We start from the raw sequence: 21,459 nt of genomic DNA on the forward strand, positions 1-21,459 counted from the left end.
AGATGGGAACTTTAGATGCCAGGCAGTGAACTTATGTCACTTTATTTAATCCTTATAACAGAACTTACGAATAACTAGACTTACACATGAGTTGGCATGTAACTCACCCTATGTCTCACAAGGTTACTAAGGGGCAGAGCCTACACTTTTCCTAGAATACTACAGGAAGGAGAATTAGGGGCTTAAACAAATTCCTAGAAATTCAAGCAATTGGAGGGCTTTAGGTGATAGCTCTACATATCTACATAGATCTCTATATAGTTTTGATAGCATTTGATATACCCCTTGAAGGGCTTCTTAATAATTATTGTTAAAACCAAAAACACTTTTGAAAAAATTGGTGGGTACCCAAAATGAAAAGTGCTGATTTAACCAGCAGTTTTAAACAGAGGGTGGGAGAAAGAGTTAGGAATGTTTTAAACTCCTAAGTCAAATTTACTCTTACATGTAAAAAAATAAAATAGAATAATTGAATCTTCCAGATGTGATTTGAATTCTGACTGTTGATACAAGCTGAGTGGCTAAGACAAGTTCTTGAGTCTCTCTCAGGCTATCCGCCTCACCTCACCTGTGAAACATGACTAATAACCCACTCCTTACTTCTGTGCCCCCTCCCTGCCCCTTTGCAGAGCTGGAAATTGTGGAGTGTGGTAACCTGTCAAGAGATACTAATTCCTTTCTCAGAATTCTTTACTTCTCAAGAGCAAGTCTTTTTTTTTTTCTTAAAGATTTATTTTATTTATTTATGCACACAAGAGCTGGGGTGTAGGCCAGAGGTGCCTGGAGGGGGTTGGGTGAGAGGATTCACCAGAGACAGCGGGAAGCAGAACAGGCAGATTGACTGAAACACACTGCTGAGGGGTGAGACAGGAGAGGTCTGCTGTGCCATGTGGGTCAGCTCCCTGGCCTTGGTCTGAACTCAGGCTGCAGTGGCTCCGATAGCTTGATAGCACTGAGACTTTAACCCTTTGAGCCACCAGGGAGGCCCAAGAGCAAGTATTCTGATTCTGATGAAAATGTGAAAAGCCACTTGGTGGAACACCAGAGCGGGCAGAGATGAATCCACTGAGCTCCTTGAAATTTCCCTTAAGGGATGACTTTGCTGGGATTACCAGCTTTCTCTTTGTTTTCCATTCTCCTGCCTGTCTTTTGGGGCTACCATACCACCTTTAGAGACACTGAACAGAGAAGTCATGGGAGGAAGATCAGTAAATTGCCACTATTTTAGTAAATTGTCAGTAATTTGCTCTACTTTACCACCCTGAAGTGAGCTTGGGTGGACACGAGTTTGTTTGCTTGACTATTCTGGAATACATGGACATGCCTTCTTAACTCTCACCTCTGACCTCTGTCGAGGTCTGGGTGAACTTCTCTGACATTTGACTCCTGTGCCCAATATACTGGGAGATGCGGCTGTCTCCACCACGTGATTGCCGACTCAGACATGAGGAGGGTTGAGCACCCCAGTCATTGTCATCTGGCCACTCAAGGCTGGTGACATCTTTCTGTGGGTCAGACCAATGGGTTTCTGGCACTTAACCCTTGAGCTGGAGTCCAGGGCAGATTTTTGACTCATGCAGAGCCTAGTGCAGGGGTTCTGTGGCAGGTGCTACCTGGTCTCTCCAGAAGCTCCTTGTCCTTTTCTATACTCCAACCTTCTAATTGCTCATGGTTCCTGAAGAGTCACTCTAACCCTGCCTGAAGACCCCCCCCTCACCCTTTTGCCAGGCTCTGATTCATTCTTCACAGCTCATCTGGGCATGGCCATTTCTGGGATGCCTTTGCTACCTCCTTCCTGAACCCTCTTTCTAGGTAAGGCAGCCTATCTGAGGCTCATGGGTACCAGACCTCACCTTTTCTTGGTTTTCCTCACAATGCATAAGCTTCTATTGATTCTTCAAAGGGAGGTGTTGCAACTTGGCAATCCAGATTCTTGTTGTAGCCTCTTACCTACTTGCCAAACCACCCCCAGAGGGTCCTTCTGGAATGTCAATCTGACTGCACTCCTCTTGCAAGTCTTCCAGAGGCTCTCCCAGGCCCATAGGAGGCTGCATTAGCCTAAGTCAGGTTGGGTTGTGCCAGAAGCAAGCCAGAAGGCAAAGAACCAAGTGCATGTAGTTTGTTTGAGATATGAAGGAAACAAGAAGGGATTGGGTAGGGACCTGAGTCAGGAAAGGGAAGGCAGCCAATATAAAATGTGTGGTGAACAGATTGCCACGGTGAATGATTGGAGCTCAGTCCTGTAGATTCTACACTCTAAGAGACGTGTAGAACATGCCTCAGATATTTCATCTAGGGGGTTATAAATCCAGGTATTCTCCAGAAACTTGCTTTGGCCACTGGCTGTTCTCCCAGGGGTGTTAGTTACCTGTCTCTGGTATCCCCTGTATCAGGGCCCAGCAAGTTCCGTGCTGGACTGCAACATGTGGCCAAGGAGCAGGTGCTGGTGGGAAGAAGCTGTCTGAGGAACTGTGGATGCTGAGGTGCAGTGGTAGGGAACAGCCTGTTGACTCAATTTGTCAACCCTGCTGCTGTTATATTTGTATTAGTCCTTGTGCTCAGGTAATCCTGCATAGCTTGTGGGTCCCTGTATCTCCAAAGCATTTTTTTTTGCCTCAGTTATGTTGCTCAAGATAGGCATATCTTGGAGGAACTGCTCTTATTTCTTAACTAGGTTAATATATACATAGTCTTAAAGATTCAACATCACCTCCTCCAGGAAGCCTTCCTTGATTAATTCCTTCCAAAGATCAGTTTTCCTTACCAACCATGGGATCTATGGCATGTGTAGCCTAACTGATTGCTCTTTGAGTCCCCAGTGATAACAAATATGTGACCCGGAGCAAAGTAGGCACTTACTAAACAAGTGTTGGGCTAAATGGCACATCTGTGATTCAGGTCTAGCAATGCTTGGGAGTCATGTCTAACCCTATTTGAACTAATCTTTTTCCCCATTCCCCCTTTCAATTGGCAGAAGTAACAAGGGGATAAAACCAAAACATTTCCTTTCTCAGGGGACAGAGGACACTTACTCTTCAACTCATAGAGATTCAAGCTGAAAGTGGTAACCCAGGGGAAGCATAGAATCCATAGGAGATAGAAAGCATCAGGAAAACACATGTGTACTTTCGCACACACACACATGCACACACATGGAAATGAGATGTGGACAAATAGATCCATGCCAACAGAAAAAAACAAAGATTAAACAATACGCTAATGGGGAAAGTAATGATTAAGCACCACTGGGATAAGGTTTTCCCTCTGTCAGGTGCACAGACATGGAGATAGGAGCTGCAGCTATGAGTGCTTCTGTCCCCTTTTCTATTGCTGCCTTAAAGGCAGGGGTGTGTGTAGGAATTGCAGGATCGGGAGGACTAGGGACAGCTGCTGGCTGTCCTGAACCCCATGAATGAAACACCACTTACTTCTAGGGTCCAGTGGCACCTCCTTTGGTAGCAAGCGGTGTTTGGAGGTTTGTTGGCTTCTTAAAGCTCTTTCAGGGGTTCAAACTGACCAGGATTGGAGCAGAATGATATAACGGCTCCCACGTGCTTGCCTTTGGCCTTGTGCTGTTGGATTTGCAGTGGCTCATGAAAGAATAATGATCCACATCAATTTTTAAAGCTGCCTAATGCTGCCCTCATCCCAGCTGTCTGAAAGTTTGCAAAGCAGGCAGGATGATGCCCTGGGAGAAGTCCAAGAGACGTGACCGACTGTCAGGGCTGGGACTGCGACTGCTCATGCCCACGACTGTTCCTCGGGGGGTGTCACCATGCTGGGCAGTGGGGAGAAGTGGTTCTGCCCAACATGTGGGTCAGACGACAGGAGCTGAGAGAGCAACACTTAACAGGAATTTCCTTCATCCTGAGGAGCTCCGTAGACTGGACTCAGGAACTGGGGAAGAATTTTAAGGAAGAAGAACTCTTTTACTCAATCTTTGACCACAGATTTTCTTCCCTACGTATGTTTAGTAAGCTTCTGTGCCAGGTGTTAAGCTACCGTCTCTAACCTAACACTCTGTGCTCTGCCTAGCAATGCTGACGGTCCTGCAAACCCATGTCTTACTCCCACCTGGCTTCCTGTTAAGTGTTGCCAGTAGGGGGCAGAAGAGGGAGAAGGGGTTTATTCTTTCCTGTTGCCCTTGTGTTCTTGGGAGCTGTGTTCCAGCACTGCTTCCTTGCCCTAGCAGTGCCAGCGTGCTCCGGGAGGGAGTAGCAGCAGCTCAGTGCAGTGGGTGGTTTCCCAGCACTCACATGCCAGGCTCACTGCACCTCCCTGGAGAGTCTGGCTCCAGCAGGATGGTGGCCCCTGCTCAAAGTCTGGATCCCATCGCTGAGGGCTCCTGCTCCAGACTTCTAAGTCTTAATTACTCTGCTGTCTTCCTAGCGTTCTCCAACCTGGGTGACCACCTTGGCCCAGCTGGCCTGGGTGCTGCACTTCCTCCTGCTCAGTCCCTGGCAAGTCCGGGAGGTCAGCCCTTGAAGGAGCCAGGTGCTGCTTGTACTTGCTGTCTTGGTTGCCTCTTTGATGAGTTGATAACAAGATGGTAAATTTTTTTTAAAGATTTTATTTATTTATGCATATAAGAGCTGGGGTACAGGCCAGAGATGCAGGGGTAGGAGAGTGAGAGGATCCACCAGAGAGAGAATGAGGGACAGAACAGGCAGAATGACTGAAACACACTGCTGAGGGGAGCAGCAGGAGAGACAGGAGAGGTCTGCCTCGCCATGTGGGTTGCTCCCTGGCCGGCTGGGGATTGCTTCACAGTGTGGTGCTTAACCCCTTGCGCCACCAGGGAGGCCCAAGATGGTAATTTTTAATAGTAAAATGTTTCTTTCAAAACATGGGTGAGATTTCTGTCTCTTCACTGGTACTCAGTGCAATCCTCCTATCTAATTCTTTGGAAGTAACGTTAAATCAGATCGCATCCATTACTTGTGGGGAAAATCCAAAGTGTTCCACTGAGGAGGATTACCTTGTTTTATGGCTGCTGTTTTGATCACCACAGCTATAGCAACAGCTGTTGCTGGGGGTGATGAAAATACCTCGCATACGTAGAGCACCTCACAGTTCATAAAACACTGCCGGTGACCTCTTTTTTTGGCTTGTGTTTCAGAAGCTGTGTGGGGTATGTACTTTTATCTCCATTGCATTCAGAGATGGAGAGTGACTGGCCCACAGTCACAGAGCTAGTCACAGATTGCTGAAGCTTCAAGCTAATTTTAAAAATTCCTTCTACCCTGAATTGAAGTTAAGCAGCAGCTACTTCCATCTTCATTTTTGCTTCCCACCCTGCCTTCTGTGCTCTCCACCCCCAAAGCCTCTGAACTTTATCTAACTTGGCTGGATAAAGTGGACCACAGGGACACATTGACTAGGGGACTAAGCTCCAGATCCTTTGCATTTCACCGGACAGCTCCTTAATGCTGCCTTGGCTTACATTTCCAGTGGGTTTGCATCAAAACTAAAAGCCTTCTAGAACCTTGGAATTAGACTGGTTCACTTAAGACACATTTCCCAGAACACTTAATTTTATTAATGCCATAAAACCATCTACATTAAATGGCTGGATCACTTCATATTCAGAAGACATCCCCCATGTGAGTGCTTTATTTGGATAGCGACTGAAGTGTTCCCGTAAATGATGTTGCAGGTGGCAGTGGTGAGGTCACATAGAAGACAGAGATCATGGTAGTATGAGGAGCCCACCTCACATACCTGCTTTAGAATTACCCAGCACTGCTGTGTGGTGCCACAGAGAACAGGAACATGTCTCATGGTGTCCCTGCTCTCAAACTGCTTACAATTTAATTAATGAAACCTTTTAGAGGCTTTTCTAAATTTCTAAAGCAACAGTATGATACGGCAGCCTATTGGGAGAGAAAGAACACTGGTAAGAGTAAGAAACTTAGGCAAATAACAAACTATCTGATCGTCAGTTTCCTTAGCTCTAAATTAGGGATAATAATATTGTCAAGGTTAGGATATAGTTTTGAAAATATCAGAACCTACAGATGGCCAAATCCTACCTTTCCGATCACCTCTCATGTCCTTTGGGTTCTCAAGGAACTTATACCCACAATAACAGCATTCAAAGTTGTCCTTTGTTGATATCAACGCAGGTACCCCAAACTGCCGATGTAGTTGCATTTGTGTTATCTATTGCTTAGTGGCATACTGCAGCACACATTTATTATCTTGGTTTCTTGGGTCCTTGGTTTCATGATCTTCATGAGACTACCATTGAGGTGCAGATCTAGGCTGAGTTCTCTTTGAAGGTTCTATTGGAAAAGGATCTTTTTGGGCTTATTACATAGCTTATGGAAAGATTCAGCTGATTATCTTCTGTTACACTGAGAGCCTCAGTATCTTGCAGCTGGTGACTGCAGGTTGCCGTTATTTCTCTGTCACATAATTTCTCCAATATGGTGGCTTGTTTCATCTAAACCAGCAAAGGAGAGAGCCTGTTAGCGTGGTGAAAATAACAATATTAGGTAATCCAATCATGGCAGTAACATCTCATCATATTTATCACATACTGATCCTTAGAAGCAAATTATTAGGGCAGTTTACTTTCAACAGGCGGGGTTTATATAAGAATGTAAACAATAAGAGTTGGCAATCATTAGGAGCCACCTTAGAAGATATTTATAATAGGGTTCTCTGATAAAAACTTCATAGAGCATGGGACTGTTTTGGGTCTGTAGTGGGGACTCCTATCCATCTTCACTCCAGCCTCAAAGAAGATCTAAATCTTGGGACCCTTTTGCTGAAGTGTAACTATAGAGGGAGATACAGTCTCTAATTAATCCACTTACCCATCTCAGGCACATAAGATAGAAGAAAAAGAATATGGAAGGTCTGTCTTAGGGGTCAGGCTTAAGTAGGGGGCAGGAGGAATGGGTGGAGCCATGAATCCCACCTTAGTGACACTAATGAGTCAAACTAATGTGGATTTTGATCAGTTTGATTAGCAACTCCCCTATGTTTGCAGCTCCCCAACAGTGGGTTGAACAGAGGTTCAAGTGCAGGAAGAGGAACTGAGCCTTGTAGCTCTGTGGCTGAGAAGGCTAAATGGGAGAGTTTATATGATGGGACCATGTGAATTAAACTTCATTAAAAAAAAAAGATTTGTTTTATTTATACAATAGCTGGGGTACAGCCCAGAGGTGCTGGAGGGTGAGAGGATTCACCAGAGACAGAGCAGGGAGCAGAACAGGCAGACGACCGAAATACACTGCTAAGGGGAGCAGGAGGCGAGACAGGAGAGGTCTGCCATGCCTTTCCCTCCCTCACTGCAGAGGCATGGACAGCTTCACAGTGCAGTGCTCAACCTGCTGCTCCACCGGGGAGGCCCTGAGTTAAACTTCATTTTAATGTATAATTAAACAATGAGTTTTAGACATAAAATAAGATCTATAGTAAAAGAGGTTATTATGGTCAGACAGGGCAGGGAGAATGTTGTGGAGAAAATTATTATTCTAGTAAATATATACGTATATATATTACATTATTGTTTATTTTTGTACACTGTTTAATTTCCCCTCTCAGGTATAATCCCCATAAAATTTCCACCAGGTCACCCATGAACTGTCACCATGGTCTCTTGTGCTCTTCCTGTCCCTGTTCTGATATTTCTCCCTTCCCCTCCCCTGTTATATGTCTCCGATTTTTATAGTTTGCCTGCTAGTTTTGTCTTCTTTCCTTCCTCTTGTTTGTCTCTCCTGTAAGTGAAATCACACAATATTTTTCTTTTTCCTTCTGACTTATTTCACTGAGCATAATCCCGTCCAGCTCCATCTATGTTGCTGCAAATGGCATAAGTTTATCTTTTTTGATTGGTGAGTAGTATTCCATTGTGTATCTATACCACATCTTCTTGATCCAGTCATCTGTTTTTGGACATTTAGGTTGTTTCCAGAGCTTAGATATTGTAAACAGTGCTGCAGTGAACATAGGAGTGCAGGTTTCCTTTCAAATTAATGTTTTTTTGTCCTTTGGGTAGATTCCTAGGAGTGGAATTGCTGGGTCACATGGTAGATCCAATTTTAGTAATTTGAGCATCCTCCACACAGCTTTCCATGTGGCTGGATCAATTTTCATTCCCACTAGCAGTGTAAAAGAGTTCCTTTTTACTTGTGGAGAAAATTAAATGGTAGCCGTTATTCTATTTAACCATTTCTATTCCTACAATTTCATGGGTCAGCTGAGCTCACCTGGGAGGTTCTTCTGCTCTATATGATATTGACTGGGGTCCCTCACATGTCCTCATTCAGTTAGGAACTCAGTTGGGCCTCAAATGCCCACAGAGATTTCACTTACATGTCTGGTGCCTGAGCTCAGAGTGACTGGCAGCTGGCTAAGCCTCACTCTCGAGATGGTCTCTTACCATTTTTCGACACAGCTGGTAGATCCTAGAAGAGTGAAAATGTAAACTATCAGGTCTCTTAAGGCCTAGATTCCAGAATATGTACATTAATTTTGCCATATTTTATGAATCAGAATAAGTTACAGGGTAAGACTTCAGCCTGTATTCTGAGATGGGCAGATTGCCAATGGCCATCACTGCAGGCAGTTTACCATAACAGCACATATATCCTTGTGCTGGATGTAAAAAGAAAGATTCAGTTGAGATCATTTGAACAAATGGAAGGGGCTCCCCAAGTGATTTGAAGGTTCTGTGGGCTCTCAGGGACCTATGTTCTCACTGAAAGCCATGGCTTTATTCTCAGAGAGTCTCAGTAACAGTTCAAGAAAGCACAAGTAAAACTGCTTATTTGGGTCTAGAAGCTCATTTTGTTAGTCCCTGAAAAGTAAGCTGGAGACAGAATCTTATTAGGACTTGAAAACTTAAATCCAAACTTCACTTTAATCCAAAGGCAGGTAATGAATTTTGTTTCACCAGTAAAATTTGAACTTCCTGATGAGCATATTAAAAAAACAAACCAAACACTAAAGGCAAACAATTACTATTGCAATGTCTAATTGTGGTGAATCTGCATATATTAGTTTACAGTCACACAAATAACACTCTGGTAGGCTGAAGTGCTAAGATACAAAAAGCGTTGTTCTGTGTAAAATGTTTGAAATCAGTCTTCTTTGATTAAATAACATTAGAAATATTAGCAGATTAAATATTTAATGGTGAATAGGACAAGAAAATCATTTTTCCCAACGCTATTTGAGAATCTGGTTTAGCATTATAGTGTGAGGGGTGGGAATGTGGTTATGCTGTGCTCTTGAGAGAAGTTTGAAATAGAATATCAATCTTTGGGGTCCTCCTATCTCCCTCTCAGCAGCTCCTTTTACATTGGCATCCTCTTTCCCAGAAGCCCAGACATCTCCTCAGTGACTGGTACCATGGGAAAGAGGACAATGAGGCAGACCCTGTCTTTCAGGAGAAATACAAGCTGAACTTTACCTTCTTACCCAGGAGGCCTCAACACCTGCCAACTTTGTGCAAACAGTTTCCCTCTGTGAGACTTTACTTCCTCATATATAAAGTGGGGAGAATTCACATCTTGACTGAGATAATGGATATAAAATCATCCGGAACATATCAACTGTTTAATGTCAACAATATTAATTAGAGAGAAAAGACCACTGCATCTGATACAATGGCAGAGTCACAGATACTTTAGAGTGAATTGCTAAACTGTGGTTTGACTCTAAGTTGTGGAGAAATACAGAAAATGAGGCCGGTCTCCCAGATTAAGGGGTGGGTTGACCTGATTATTGCTGGGGCAGGCAGAAGATGCTGAGAAGCTGCTCCTGGAAGGCATCTTCTGAGGGAGGTGTGGAGGTAGAAATAAGCACATTCGAATGCAGTGGGGGGACAAATGATTTGCAAGAAAGAAATGGTGACTCGTGTTGGGGTCACATCCGGGAGGCCCCTGTTATTCAGCATGGTGGTGTCCTCAGCAGAATGGCTTGAGCTCTGAATGCCCTTAGGAATTTGCATATATTCCCAATAATTTTAAGTTTGTGTGATGTGCCTTTTCATCCCCAAACCAACTTGTTTCCTTTTCTCTCTCTTTTTCCAAATCATATTCTCATCTTCACTCTATATAGTGTGCTGTTTCCTTCCAAGTGCAATTAAAGGACTGGGCCAAAAAGCAAATGGAGCACATCTTGCCAACTCTACCTGCAAAATGCATTACATTTGCTTAACTGTGACTCAGACTTGGAACGACCTGAAAGGAAAGGGCAATAGTGTTTGGGGGGTGACAGCACCATCCATTTCCTTTCTGGGAGCCAAGAAAGGGAGCCAGTGGAAGTATTCGAGAAAGGATGAACCATGAAGCAAACAGAAGCTCAAGATTAATAATAATTCCTCTTGCCTGTGTTGTGATTTACAAGTGTTTAAAGCGCTCTCGCAGCTAGTAACTCATGTAATTTTTAGGGCGGCCCTACGAGGCTGTTAAAGAAAATGTTGTCTTTATTTTACACAGGAGAGAATTGAATTGAAAGAAAAGCCCAGGCCCAAAGTTACACAGCCAGTCAGTGGTGGAGGTAAATGCAGACTTGGGTTGTCGGGTTGTTACATTCACCCATCAAACTTCCCTTCTGTGTGTGCTGCTCCTGACTCTCCTGCTCCCCCCCCAAACCACCCCCCCCAGCCCCGCCCCATGCTGTCCAGGTGGTATATGGGAAGACACTGGGCCTGGGAGTAAATGACTGGGAAATCAGCCATGAGTCTGTGTTGGTGAAACAGATATGCAGTGAGGCGGCTTGCGTGAGCCTAGGCTCTCTCACCACCCTCCTGGACATTGCTTCCCAATCTCCACCATGTCTCTCTCTCTTCTGACCACTCCTGAAGTGTGGACATCTCCCAGTCTCTGTTCTCTCCCCACTTTTCATGCTCCCATGGGTGATGTCCATTATTCTCCGCCAAGGCTTTTCTCATCAATTCTAAATTCACCTCTTCAGCCAAACTCATCGCTCCAGATCATGATTCATTTAAGCAGCTTTCTGGACTTACAATCTCACTCATCTGTTGCCGGAATCCTATACTATCCATTATTCCTTCCATTTCCTGAATCTTAAATTTTCCCTTTCCAGTGAATCCTTCTCATTACTATTTTAAAGGTTCAAATTTTTCACATTAAAACAAAAGCTCCTTGCATTTTCTTTGAGCCCAGTTTCCTCTGCTAGGATAGCCTTATTATTTCTCTATCCACATAGAACTTTTTTTTTTTTTTACAGCATTTTGTCTATTTATTTTACTTTCCACTGTCACTTTCAGCCCACTTCAATCTGTTCTCTGCCCCCCATCTTTCTGCCATCATAGTGCTTGCTAAGATCCCCAATCACCTCCATATCACTAAATCTAGTGATGTTTCCTGTGTTTACCTTATGAGTTTTCGCAGCAAAAATAGACACAGTGAACCACTCCATTATTCAAGGTAAGGAACACTCTAATCTTGACTTCTGTTTTTCCTTTGCTCAACCTCCAGTGAAAAAGGACTCAATGGTTTCACTCCATACCTTTCTTCTCACTCTACACACCCATTGATTTCACCTACATACAGACGTCAGTGACCAGCTATATGGACACAACGCTCACATTTTCAAATCTAACCTACACATCTTTTTTGATCCCAGGTCTGCACAGTCCATTTATTAACAAACTTCTTTCCTTGGATGACTTCAAAGGTCCTCAAACACAACATGTCCAATGTTCCCTATCCCTGTTAGTGACCCCAGATATAACTTAAGTCAGACACTCTGCATGTCTTCCTTGATTACTTCTGTCTCCTAAACCATTTCCCATCCCAGCCATTACCTTTATCTTTCAAGTAGCTCTTGGTCCACCTACTTTTTATCCACCAGGTCATATGTCTCTTCCCTCATTATGGACAACTCTCCTAATTGTTTTTCTTTGGCTTATTTTTATCTCCCTCAGTTCATTTTTACACTAAACTGAAGTGATGTTTTATCATCTCATTCTCTGCTATAAGTCCTTCAATATTTGAAAGTACTTTTTACAAAGTTGTTCACATGGTCATGCTCCTGATGACCGTCTGGCTTACCTCTGCAGCCTCACCTACCTCTGTTCTCATCATCCTTTCTACTCTAGCTTCCCCCACCTTAAAGTTTCTGTACATTCCGGTCCCACTTCCATAGAATTCTCATTCCTCAACTTATTTAATGATTCCTTATCTTTTCACACCCAGCACAGAGGTTGCTCTCACAGAGCTGCTTCTGGGAGTTAAGATATGTGGTACCCTGTTCATGTCTAGGCAGGTCTTTGACAGTTAGCAATTCTATATTTATGTGATTATTTGATTAATAATGGTTTTCACATTTGACTATATGCTCCATGAGAGTAAGGAGCGGTGACTGTTCTTACATTGAATCCCAGGAGCTAGCAGAGTGCTCGATGCATAATAACTGAGCAAGTATATGTTGAGTACTAAATATATACTGGTATTGGTCATCTCCACATGAGTGAATATGTCCAAAACTTTTTTTTGGAAGAGAGACCTATCCGCTTAGGCTATTTTATGTCAGTAGGATTCACAGTAAGGCTCCTGGGAAATCTCATAAAGTCTAATTATAGACAGTACAGGTAGGATTTACAGAGTAGTAGAAAGTTGTCAGAAACCTGCTGTCTACTTTTCTTTCCCTGGAGCTGCCTTCTATTCTGTGGATCTTTTAGTATTCAGTCCCTTCTTGCATACTAGCTTTCTCAGCAGGCTCTCATCTCTGAATCTTCATAAATTTTGCTTGCACCTAAGCTGGGTCATGTTCTTCTGTTGTCCCATTCTTCAGTGCCAGCATCTGACTTTGAACAGTCCATATATCTCTCTTCAAATTATCTAGGAAACTTACTGGCTCTTGGCCACCCAATTGGGTGACTTGCTTTGAATGGTTTTCACCACTGCTCTTAGTTATATCCTTTGTTGCTGGGGGAAAAGTCATTTGACCTCAAGCTATTGGTTGGAGTGGATTCTCAGAGACGGGATGTGGGGCCAGAGGGAAATTTATAGGTTATTGAAGAAAGAACACAATCAAGTTTGGTAATTTGCTTATCAGGACCACTGCAGCTGGGAGTGATATGAATAACTAAAACCATGGACAGTCAGTCTCTAAGCTTTCAGTGCCCCAGAGAGTTTGATGTCCACACTGGTCTAGGCTCAATTCCAGCTCTTTTATCACATTTCCAGGGGTAGCATCTCTCACTACTGCAAACAGCCTCACCTGTAAGGTATCAAATAGAAACCAACTGCTAACTCAGCAAGGATATGGCTCAATTTTTGGGTGTTTGTTTGAGCCAGATTTATTTATACAAAAGTACTTCTGGGCAAAAATGTGCTTTATTCTGAGCTGGTATTTCAGGAGGGAATAGCTTGAACTATAGGTATAAGAAGGATTGGGCTTTAGACTCTGGCTGGACCTTATGTTTTGTAACTCTTCCTCAGAATTGCTTTTATGGATTTGAAAATGTCAGGCAATGTAGAATAGAAGACAACAGTGTTTTTGTTTTATTTTTTAAAGATTGAGATATAATTGATATACTAGTTTCAGTTGTATATCCTGACTCAATATTTGTATATATTGTAAAATGATCACTACAATAAATTTAATTAACATCCATCACCACATAGTTACAATTTTATTTTATTTTTTTTTTAATAGAGGCATGTTTTATTTATTTATTTATTTATTTACTTGTTTGTTTTGTTTATACATGCACTGGGTACAGTCAGAAGCGCAGGAGGGTGAGAGAATTCACCAGAGCGGGGAGCAGAGCAGGCAGAAGGAACGAAGTACACTGCTGAGGGGAGCAGCGGGCGGCAGGAGAGGTCTGCGCGCCATGTGGGACCCTCCTCTGGTGGCCGGGGAGCAGCCGGGGATCGAACCGGCACCGCAGAGGCTGCGGGCAGCTTCGCAACCCAGCGCTCAACCGCTGCGCCACCGGGGAGGCCAACAATTTTATTTTTTGTATAGAAACTATTAAGATTTACTCTCTTAGCAACTTCAAAACACACAATAATTTTAAACAATAGTCACCATGCCTTACATTATATTCCCAGGACTTAATTAATTTGTAATTAGATGTTCATACCTATAGACCACCTTCACCCATTTTTGCCTATGTACAAATCTGTTCTCTGTATTTATATGTTCTTTATAGGCTTTCTTTTTATTTTTTTTTTTAGATTCCATGTATAAGTGAGATCATAAGGTATTTTTCTTCTCTGACTTATTTCACTTAGTGTGATGTCTTCAGGGTTCATCCATATTGAAAATGGCAGGATTTCCTTTCATATGGTGGACTAATATTCCTTTGTATGTATGTATGCATGGGTGCATGTATATATATAATGAATAAGTGAAATATCTGTATTTATAGATACATACCTATCTATGTAGATTTCTTTCTTTCTCTATATATGTATATTTGGTATGTCCATGGAAGGATATATATATCTTTTCTTTATTCATTCATTCATAGTTGGATACTTTGGTTGCTTACATGTCTTGGCTACTGCAAATAATGTTTAAATGACATGGAAATGCAGATGTCTTTTCAATTTAGTGTTTGTATTCAGATAAATACCCAGAAGTGGAATTGCCAAATCATATGGAAACTCTATTTTTAATTTTTTTGAGGAACCTCTACCATCATGTCTTAATTTGCTTTATTTTTATCTGTAATCTTTGCATGCTTCTATTTTTCCTCCTCTGATTATGCAAAGTAATTTCCTTGGGAAAACATTTATAGTGCTGCATTTTCTAGGTCCATTTTGGGTAAATGATGCAAACAAGTTCTGGGATACCTTTTTTTATTGCTTTCAAGAAGTAAATGAGTATATTTTTAAAATCAGGGCATCTTGAATTTCTGGGTCACCCGATAATAGTTTTTGTATTTGAGGGCAAGATGTGGTCAGATTGATGTTGATGTTGCCAAGTTCTCTTGGGATATGGACAATAGGGATTTAAGTCCAGTTCAAGTTATGGCATTTTTGATATTGTTTGGACACCCAGAGGCAGGAGAATCATATTCAAGAGACTTTTTTGGGGAAAATTATTAAACATCCCAGCTCCAGGTTTGTTTCTTTATAAACTGTAGACTCCAGGAAATATAATAGAGAAATGGTGGGGCTTATTAGTTGTCATAAATAATTAGTTGAAGAAAGTGAAGGCTGCTGCTCTTCCTCTTATTGCCCCTGTGCTGGCCAAGGGATACTCAATGAAACAATCCAAAAATCATTAAACATTCCCCACTATTAAAAGAACCATTAAAAGAAACAAGGCTTCTGATTCCAGGTTATTAGGACCCAATTCCATAGCTTAGGTAAACAATGGAATCCACTGATTCTGGTTACTTGGAAGACCAAGAAGTGAACAGGATATAGGTAGCGCATAAGGAGGTCAATCGAGGTATTTAGAAGACAATGTTGCATTTATTTCTTGTTTCCTCTTGATTATTATGATAAGGCTCTACTCATGTACTAAGTCTCTTAGGTTGGCTTCCCTGGAAATAGACTCTGGAATATGGAGAGCTGCATGAAAATTTATGGGAGAGAGTTTTTGGAAGTTATATCTGTAAGGGAGAGAGAGAGTCATGATTATGCAGAGGAAGAAGCTGACTCCTGAAGTGGTTGAGCTGAAGAAGTCTCAGCTAATGCTACGGTGAGTTCTGGATCTTTTAAAGGTTGTCTCCAAGATGAAGCAAAGTGTCTGTGCCTTTGTATCTCTCTATCGGCTAGTTGTTGATTGTGGGCTGATCTCTGGGAAGGAGCATATTTTGGATGAAGTTTTCTCCTGTGATAGAAATTCCTGTGGGAGATACAGCTCTGAGCCATCAGTGGCAGACACTCCTAGCAGCTAGGGAAATGAGTGTGTTGAGTAGTCTAGTCAACCACGTTGGCCCTGCCAGCTCAAGCCTAAATCTTCTTGCTCAGTGTTTTGGAAGAGGAGAGACTTTCTTTTTAGGTGAAGTTTGTGAAAAGAGAATTTCATTATCCAGACTGGCTTCCTGCTGCCGCTGATATGGGGAAGGTAGAGGACAATTCTGCCATATGTGACTGTCCTCGAAATACATGATACACTGACAAAAAAGGGAAGCAGTAACTTTCAACTGTAACTTCAGTATCTTTTTGTACCAGATTGAGAAAGTATATCCACAAATGTCAAATTACAGTGGAAGAGTTCATGACAAATACTTCCAGAAAATGTAACCTGGTGCCACTGGGTGTTCTTGTTTTAGAGGCTAAGAAAGAGAAGGGAAACTTGTTGCTAAGTTATATTTGCAATTTCTGCTAAATCTATATCTTATAACATTTAAATTCTGAAGATAACTCTGTATATACCTTGGTTTGTGCTGGTCTGTTTTGATTAAGAATATTTTTAGAAAAGACAAGATAAAAAGTATATAAGTTGGAATAATTTTCAACCTTTTGGTATATATAGGGAGAGTGTGCATATTGTTCTCCATCTCCATTCATTATTCATCTAAAAAATTTATTTTGCATCATTAATGATATACTTGCTATAATTGTTGAACACCTATTATTTGCTGTACACTCAAATAAGTTGATATGCATCATCCCATCAATCTTTATGGTAACCCCATTTTACAGATAAGTGAACTGACTTTAAAAGAGGTGAAGTAATTTTTTCCACCATCTTATAAATTGGATTCTAACTTTGTAGAGTATATTTGGTATTTGACTTTAAAACCTAGTGACCTGCTCTGTTGCCTTATTACTAACTTTGACATTTTTGATTATATCTTCTCAAAACAAATTCTTATTCTAGTTAAAAACTTAATTCCTTGATTCTTGTATGCTGAATTAAATAATTTGAAATGGAAGATATAATGAAATTGTACCCTTTAACATGTTTCATCAGACCTATTTTTCTGTACAGCAATCATGTCTGTAATGTTTTACAATTAAATTCATTTCATTTTTTAAATTGTTTTACAATTTTAATTGTTTTACAATTAAATCATTTCATTGTAATATTACAGCAGCATGAAAAATAGCAAAAATAGAAAAAGGCTAAATATTCCCATCCCTTGAACTATTTTCTTTTTGTTTTTCCTCATAAGTGTGGCCCCCAGCTATTTTCCCTCCCTGTATCCATGACAGAGTATTAGATTGAACCATGTGGAATTTTCAATATTTGACCACTTTTTCCCCTCCAAAATTATATTTTGATACTATTTAGCCTGTTATTTTCAGCTTTAATTCAATACTTCGTATTAACATTTTGCATGTTACCAGGTAAGCTTCCTACGTGTCATTTCAATGAATATCTCATATTCCATTACGTAAAGTTGACCTAACTGTTCTTTGTTGTCCTTAGCTTTTTACTATTGTAAATGAGTATCTTCACACATAGATATTTCTTTCTTGTTTGGGTTATTTCCTTAGGATAACAGCCTAGTGATAGAATTACTGGATCCAAGAAAATTGATATTTTTATGGCTTTTTATATGTATAGCTAAAATTACTTTACAAACAGAATCTATTTAAATTGCAGTCAACAGTGTAAATGTACTATCTTCAGAATCTGGTTAACCTTGAGTATTATCATTATTTTTGATAATATAATAGGTGTAAAATGCCACTTAATGAATTTTAATTTGTTTTTCTTTAATCACAGCACGGTGGAACATTTTTGCATGTTTACTAATTTCAATTCTACCTGCATAGATGATCAGATCATGTTCTTTTTGCATTCATCCACTGGGCATCTTTTTTGCATATTATAATTATATATCTTATATGATATAGATATTAACCCTTTATTTTTTCTTTTAATAATACTTTAATCCCTGTTTTTCTCTTTTAAATCATTAGATATGAATTGTCCCATCATTCAAGCTTAGGATGTTTTATTTCCTGCACACTTACGTACATTTTATTCTTTGCCACATTTTATAAAATTTAAAAGTATTTAGTTTTAGAGTTATCTAAAATTTATCTTGATTTACTGTATAAACTGGGGATACAGTCTGATTTTATTTTAAATGTGCTAATGAGATACCCCCAAACTATTTAAGTTTTTTTTCCCCCTGTTGTTTCCTCTAAGAGAGTAAATATATTTAACATGGTAGAATCTATTTCTGGTGCATTTATTTGCATCTACTTTTTTTAAAATGATGCTAGATATGTTTGAATATGTAATAGGATGGTCTCCTTTAATGTATATCAAATTGAGAACATTTTAAGCATTTCTCCACTATTTTGCACCTATTTTTTCTGCTCATAATATTTTACTATTTTGTAATTTGGAGAGGTTTAAAAATAGTGGTTTCATTTTGCCTCCATAAAATAATGCCATGAAGGTAATGACTTAAAACAATATAACTTTGTTACTTTATAATTCTGTAGATTAGAAATCTGCTACTTTTTCTCTTAGTTAAAATCAAGATGACAGTAGGTCTGTGTTCTTTGTGGAAGTTCTGGGGGAGAATTTGTTTTCCTGCCCTTTCCTTCCCATCCATCAGTAACCTGGAGTTCTGTCTTCATGGTGCTCACCTGCTGACATTTTGAGGATTACTTCAGTCCTTTTAAAGACCCTCTCTCCTTAAACTGACATTTTGTATGTTGCTGTTGTGAACAGGGCTTCTCTGCCCATATCCCGCCTTATGGCATTTTTCCAACAAGTTATTGCTTGATGTTCTTTATTCTTTATGAAAATTTATTCCCTAATGGAATCTTAACTTGGCATCCACTATACAAGGAGAAACATATGTTGGTAATACATGGTGCAGTGTAAATGCAGTTCCTAGGGAATCAGCCTAGCTATGCCATATTGAGAAATCTCCATTTTCATTATTTATCTGAAAAAATGCTGAGCACTGAAATGACCTTCACAGCTTAAGGAAGGTTGCTGAATACTACATTTGACCTAGTTTGCTCAATGTCCTGAGCAGAAGGACACCCAGCAGTCCAGGAGCTGTCCTGGCAAAGGGAAGTAGCATATGGGCCTGGGGTGGAGAGGCAAAGCTTAGCTTGGGGACCTTGCACAGCCCCTCTCCAAATGATTGATTAATTTCTACTTCAGCGGTTTGCAGCTTGTGATCCACTTCCTTCTAACTACGATATCCTTATTGAAATCAGTGTCGTGATGTAGAAGGAGGAGCTTGGGATTAGGGTACAGGAGGCTTGGTTCCACCCTCAATTGAGTTCGATTGAACCAAAGGTAGTGAGGAGGTAATTGATTCCTCCAGGATCAGTTTTCTTATTTGTAATATGGGAAGGTAGCACTAGATTGTCAGATGATAAACTGACGGAGATTTTAAAGAAAGCAACATCCATTTGATGAAGGAACAAAATACCAATCATTTCCGTTCCCACTTTTTCCCCTCTTGACATTGATTCTGGGCCAACACTCAGGGAGCAGGTGTTCTTTTTGACTCTTCTGCTCTAGGAATATGTCTGACCTTGTGAGCTAATTCTTGTCTATGAGTTCTTGTAAAGTCTCAGAATTCTTTAAATAATGATAGTGGGACTTACTATTCCTTCTAAATAGCAGGCATATAGGTTTAAGAACACACTGGTCTTCTGGTGTGCGATCTCTCAATCTGCATCTACAGGAAGCATTTGCTGCTTAAATTGAGAGGAGAAACCTGATAGGTTTGTGTTCTGGACCCAAAAATAGTCTGGATGGATTTCACTTTCCATGGAAGCCCTTCTGTATGGATCTTGCTGAAATTCTCCCTTTCCCACTTTCTGCATTTTTATACCTTGATATTTTGTCTCTATATCAGCGACTGTTCCCCTCCTCTGCAGGTCAGTGACTCTAAGGCCTGACACCCAGAGTTGCCAATGGGATATAGCAAATAGCTTGGCAAAGCAATGATCTGTGCCCCTAGCTTATCAAGTGACAGCAGTCTTCATCAAATTTCCACTTGTGGTCCATTTTCCACTTAGTATCAGTGTTCCCTGCATAGAGCTTGATGGATGAGGTCTAATCCTACATAGAGGGCTAGCAAAGTGCTGACATCAAACAGATCTTCAACCATGAATTTTCCTTCCTCCCTTACATCCTAGATCTCCTGACACAGGAAGCCTCCATATTGCTGCTAGAGGTGAAAGCTGATTTTAGCTATTCAGAGATATTCAGGTTGTTCCCTCTCGCTGGGTTCAGCGAGAGAACCATGGACCTACAAGTTCTAGCAATCATTGGGACTGCAGTTAAGACTACAACAAGCCTTTACTGAAAAGCCTTTATTTATAAGTCAGTCCTGTGGATATGGGTACACATTTTGAAGAGTACAGACTCTTGTCTGGAATTCACACGTAGAACTAGTTAATTCTGGTATGGCATAGTATAAATGTTAACAATAGGGCACATGTCTTGCTGTTGACTTTCTGGGTTGGGGAATTAATTTCTGGGAGGCCAGTTAGCCTAGTGATAAAGAGAGCACCCAAGATTTAGACAAACAAAACGTGTGTGGTGTTCCCTTTTGAGGGCTTAGTGATGAGCAGGGAAAGGTATTTTGTTTTTAATATTATATAGCCATATAATTTGTATTTAAAAATTTGGAGTCATCAGATTGGTTTAGGGTACCATCTCACTCATTTACTAGTTTTGTCATCTTGGAAAAAATCTTAGCTTTCTGAACCTCATTTTCTTTGTGACTCATGGAGTTAATTCACATGATGATCTTAGCAACCTGGCTTGCACTTAATAAGCTCTCAATTTTCCTATTGTGATTATTTGAAAATTAGAGCAAAGTAACAAAGGGAATTGATATTTTGGAGCTCAGTCAGTCAAACTGGACTTTTGTCAGTAGGACCGTGGCACTGGGAACCATGTTTAGAAAGTTATCGCAGTGTTCCAGAGGGCCAAGAAACCATAGGGTGGCGTGTCATGGAGGACTCTCCATTTCGGAGGGAGAACTCAGAGCTGCAGAACACAGAGTGGCACAGTGCTCTGGCCTACAGCTTCCCATGTAATAAAGATTGGAGGGAGAGGGCTCAAGAGCTGTCCTTCAGAGGGAGAAATCACCAGTAAGTCCATGGGGAAAAGTCAGTACTGTTGTAAAATCCTGGCCTTTGAAAAGACTACATGTTAGCATATTGGAGCAGGAAGAGCCCCAATCTTAGGACCAGAGGGTCAGAGGGAGGGGCCCAGGCCGGGCTGAGCCAGGGCCTCAGCTGCCAGGCCAGATGGGAATTTAGAGGTACCAGATGTAACAGATGGCTGTGCCAGCAGGCTGCCTGCCTTCCTCCCAAGCTGTGAATATGGGTGGGATCGAGCTTTATGCATCCTTACATAGCTGCACTGAACTGCATATAGGAATATGGACATTAGTAGGGGCCTCCTTTAAAAACATTTTTGAAAAAAGAAGATGGCAGAGGTAGAAATGAGGATAGAAAGAGCTGTGTGTAAAAACACTTTGTATAAATTTAAGGGAGAGAAGTAGAATTGCCTATGAAGGAGGGGACTGGGAGCAGGTACCTTTCATCATCAATTCACTTTGGC

At 41.1% G+C, this 21,459-nt stretch overlaps 1 long non-coding RNA gene across 3 annotated transcripts in view; it reads left to right on the top strand.

Moving 5' to 3' along the window:
* The window catches only part of LOC119257834 (uncharacterized), a 49,257-nt gene that overhangs the window by 13,239 nt on the left and 14,559 nt on the right, over positions 1-21,459 (top strand). The window contains exon 1 of one of the 3 annotated variants that reach the window (XR_008550999.1): positions 10,467-10,515. The exons of 1 other annotated variant lie outside the window; for it this stretch is intronic. This is a non-coding gene — a long non-coding RNA (uncharacterized LOC119257834). Of the gene's footprint in view, positions 1-10,466; positions 10,516-15,537; positions 15,646-21,459 lie in introns of those variants that run through there. One more of the 3 variants, XR_008551002.1, reaches the window with a different exon arrangement.

This window comes from Talpa occidentalis, unplaced genomic scaffold (genome assembly GCF_014898055.3).
Source record: "Talpa occidentalis isolate TD23 unplaced genomic scaffold, MPIMG_talOcc4v2.1 talOcc4.10, whole genome shotgun sequence".
NCBI classification, from domain to species: domain Eukaryota; kingdom Metazoa; phylum Chordata; class Mammalia; order Eulipotyphla; family Talpidae; genus Talpa; species Talpa occidentalis.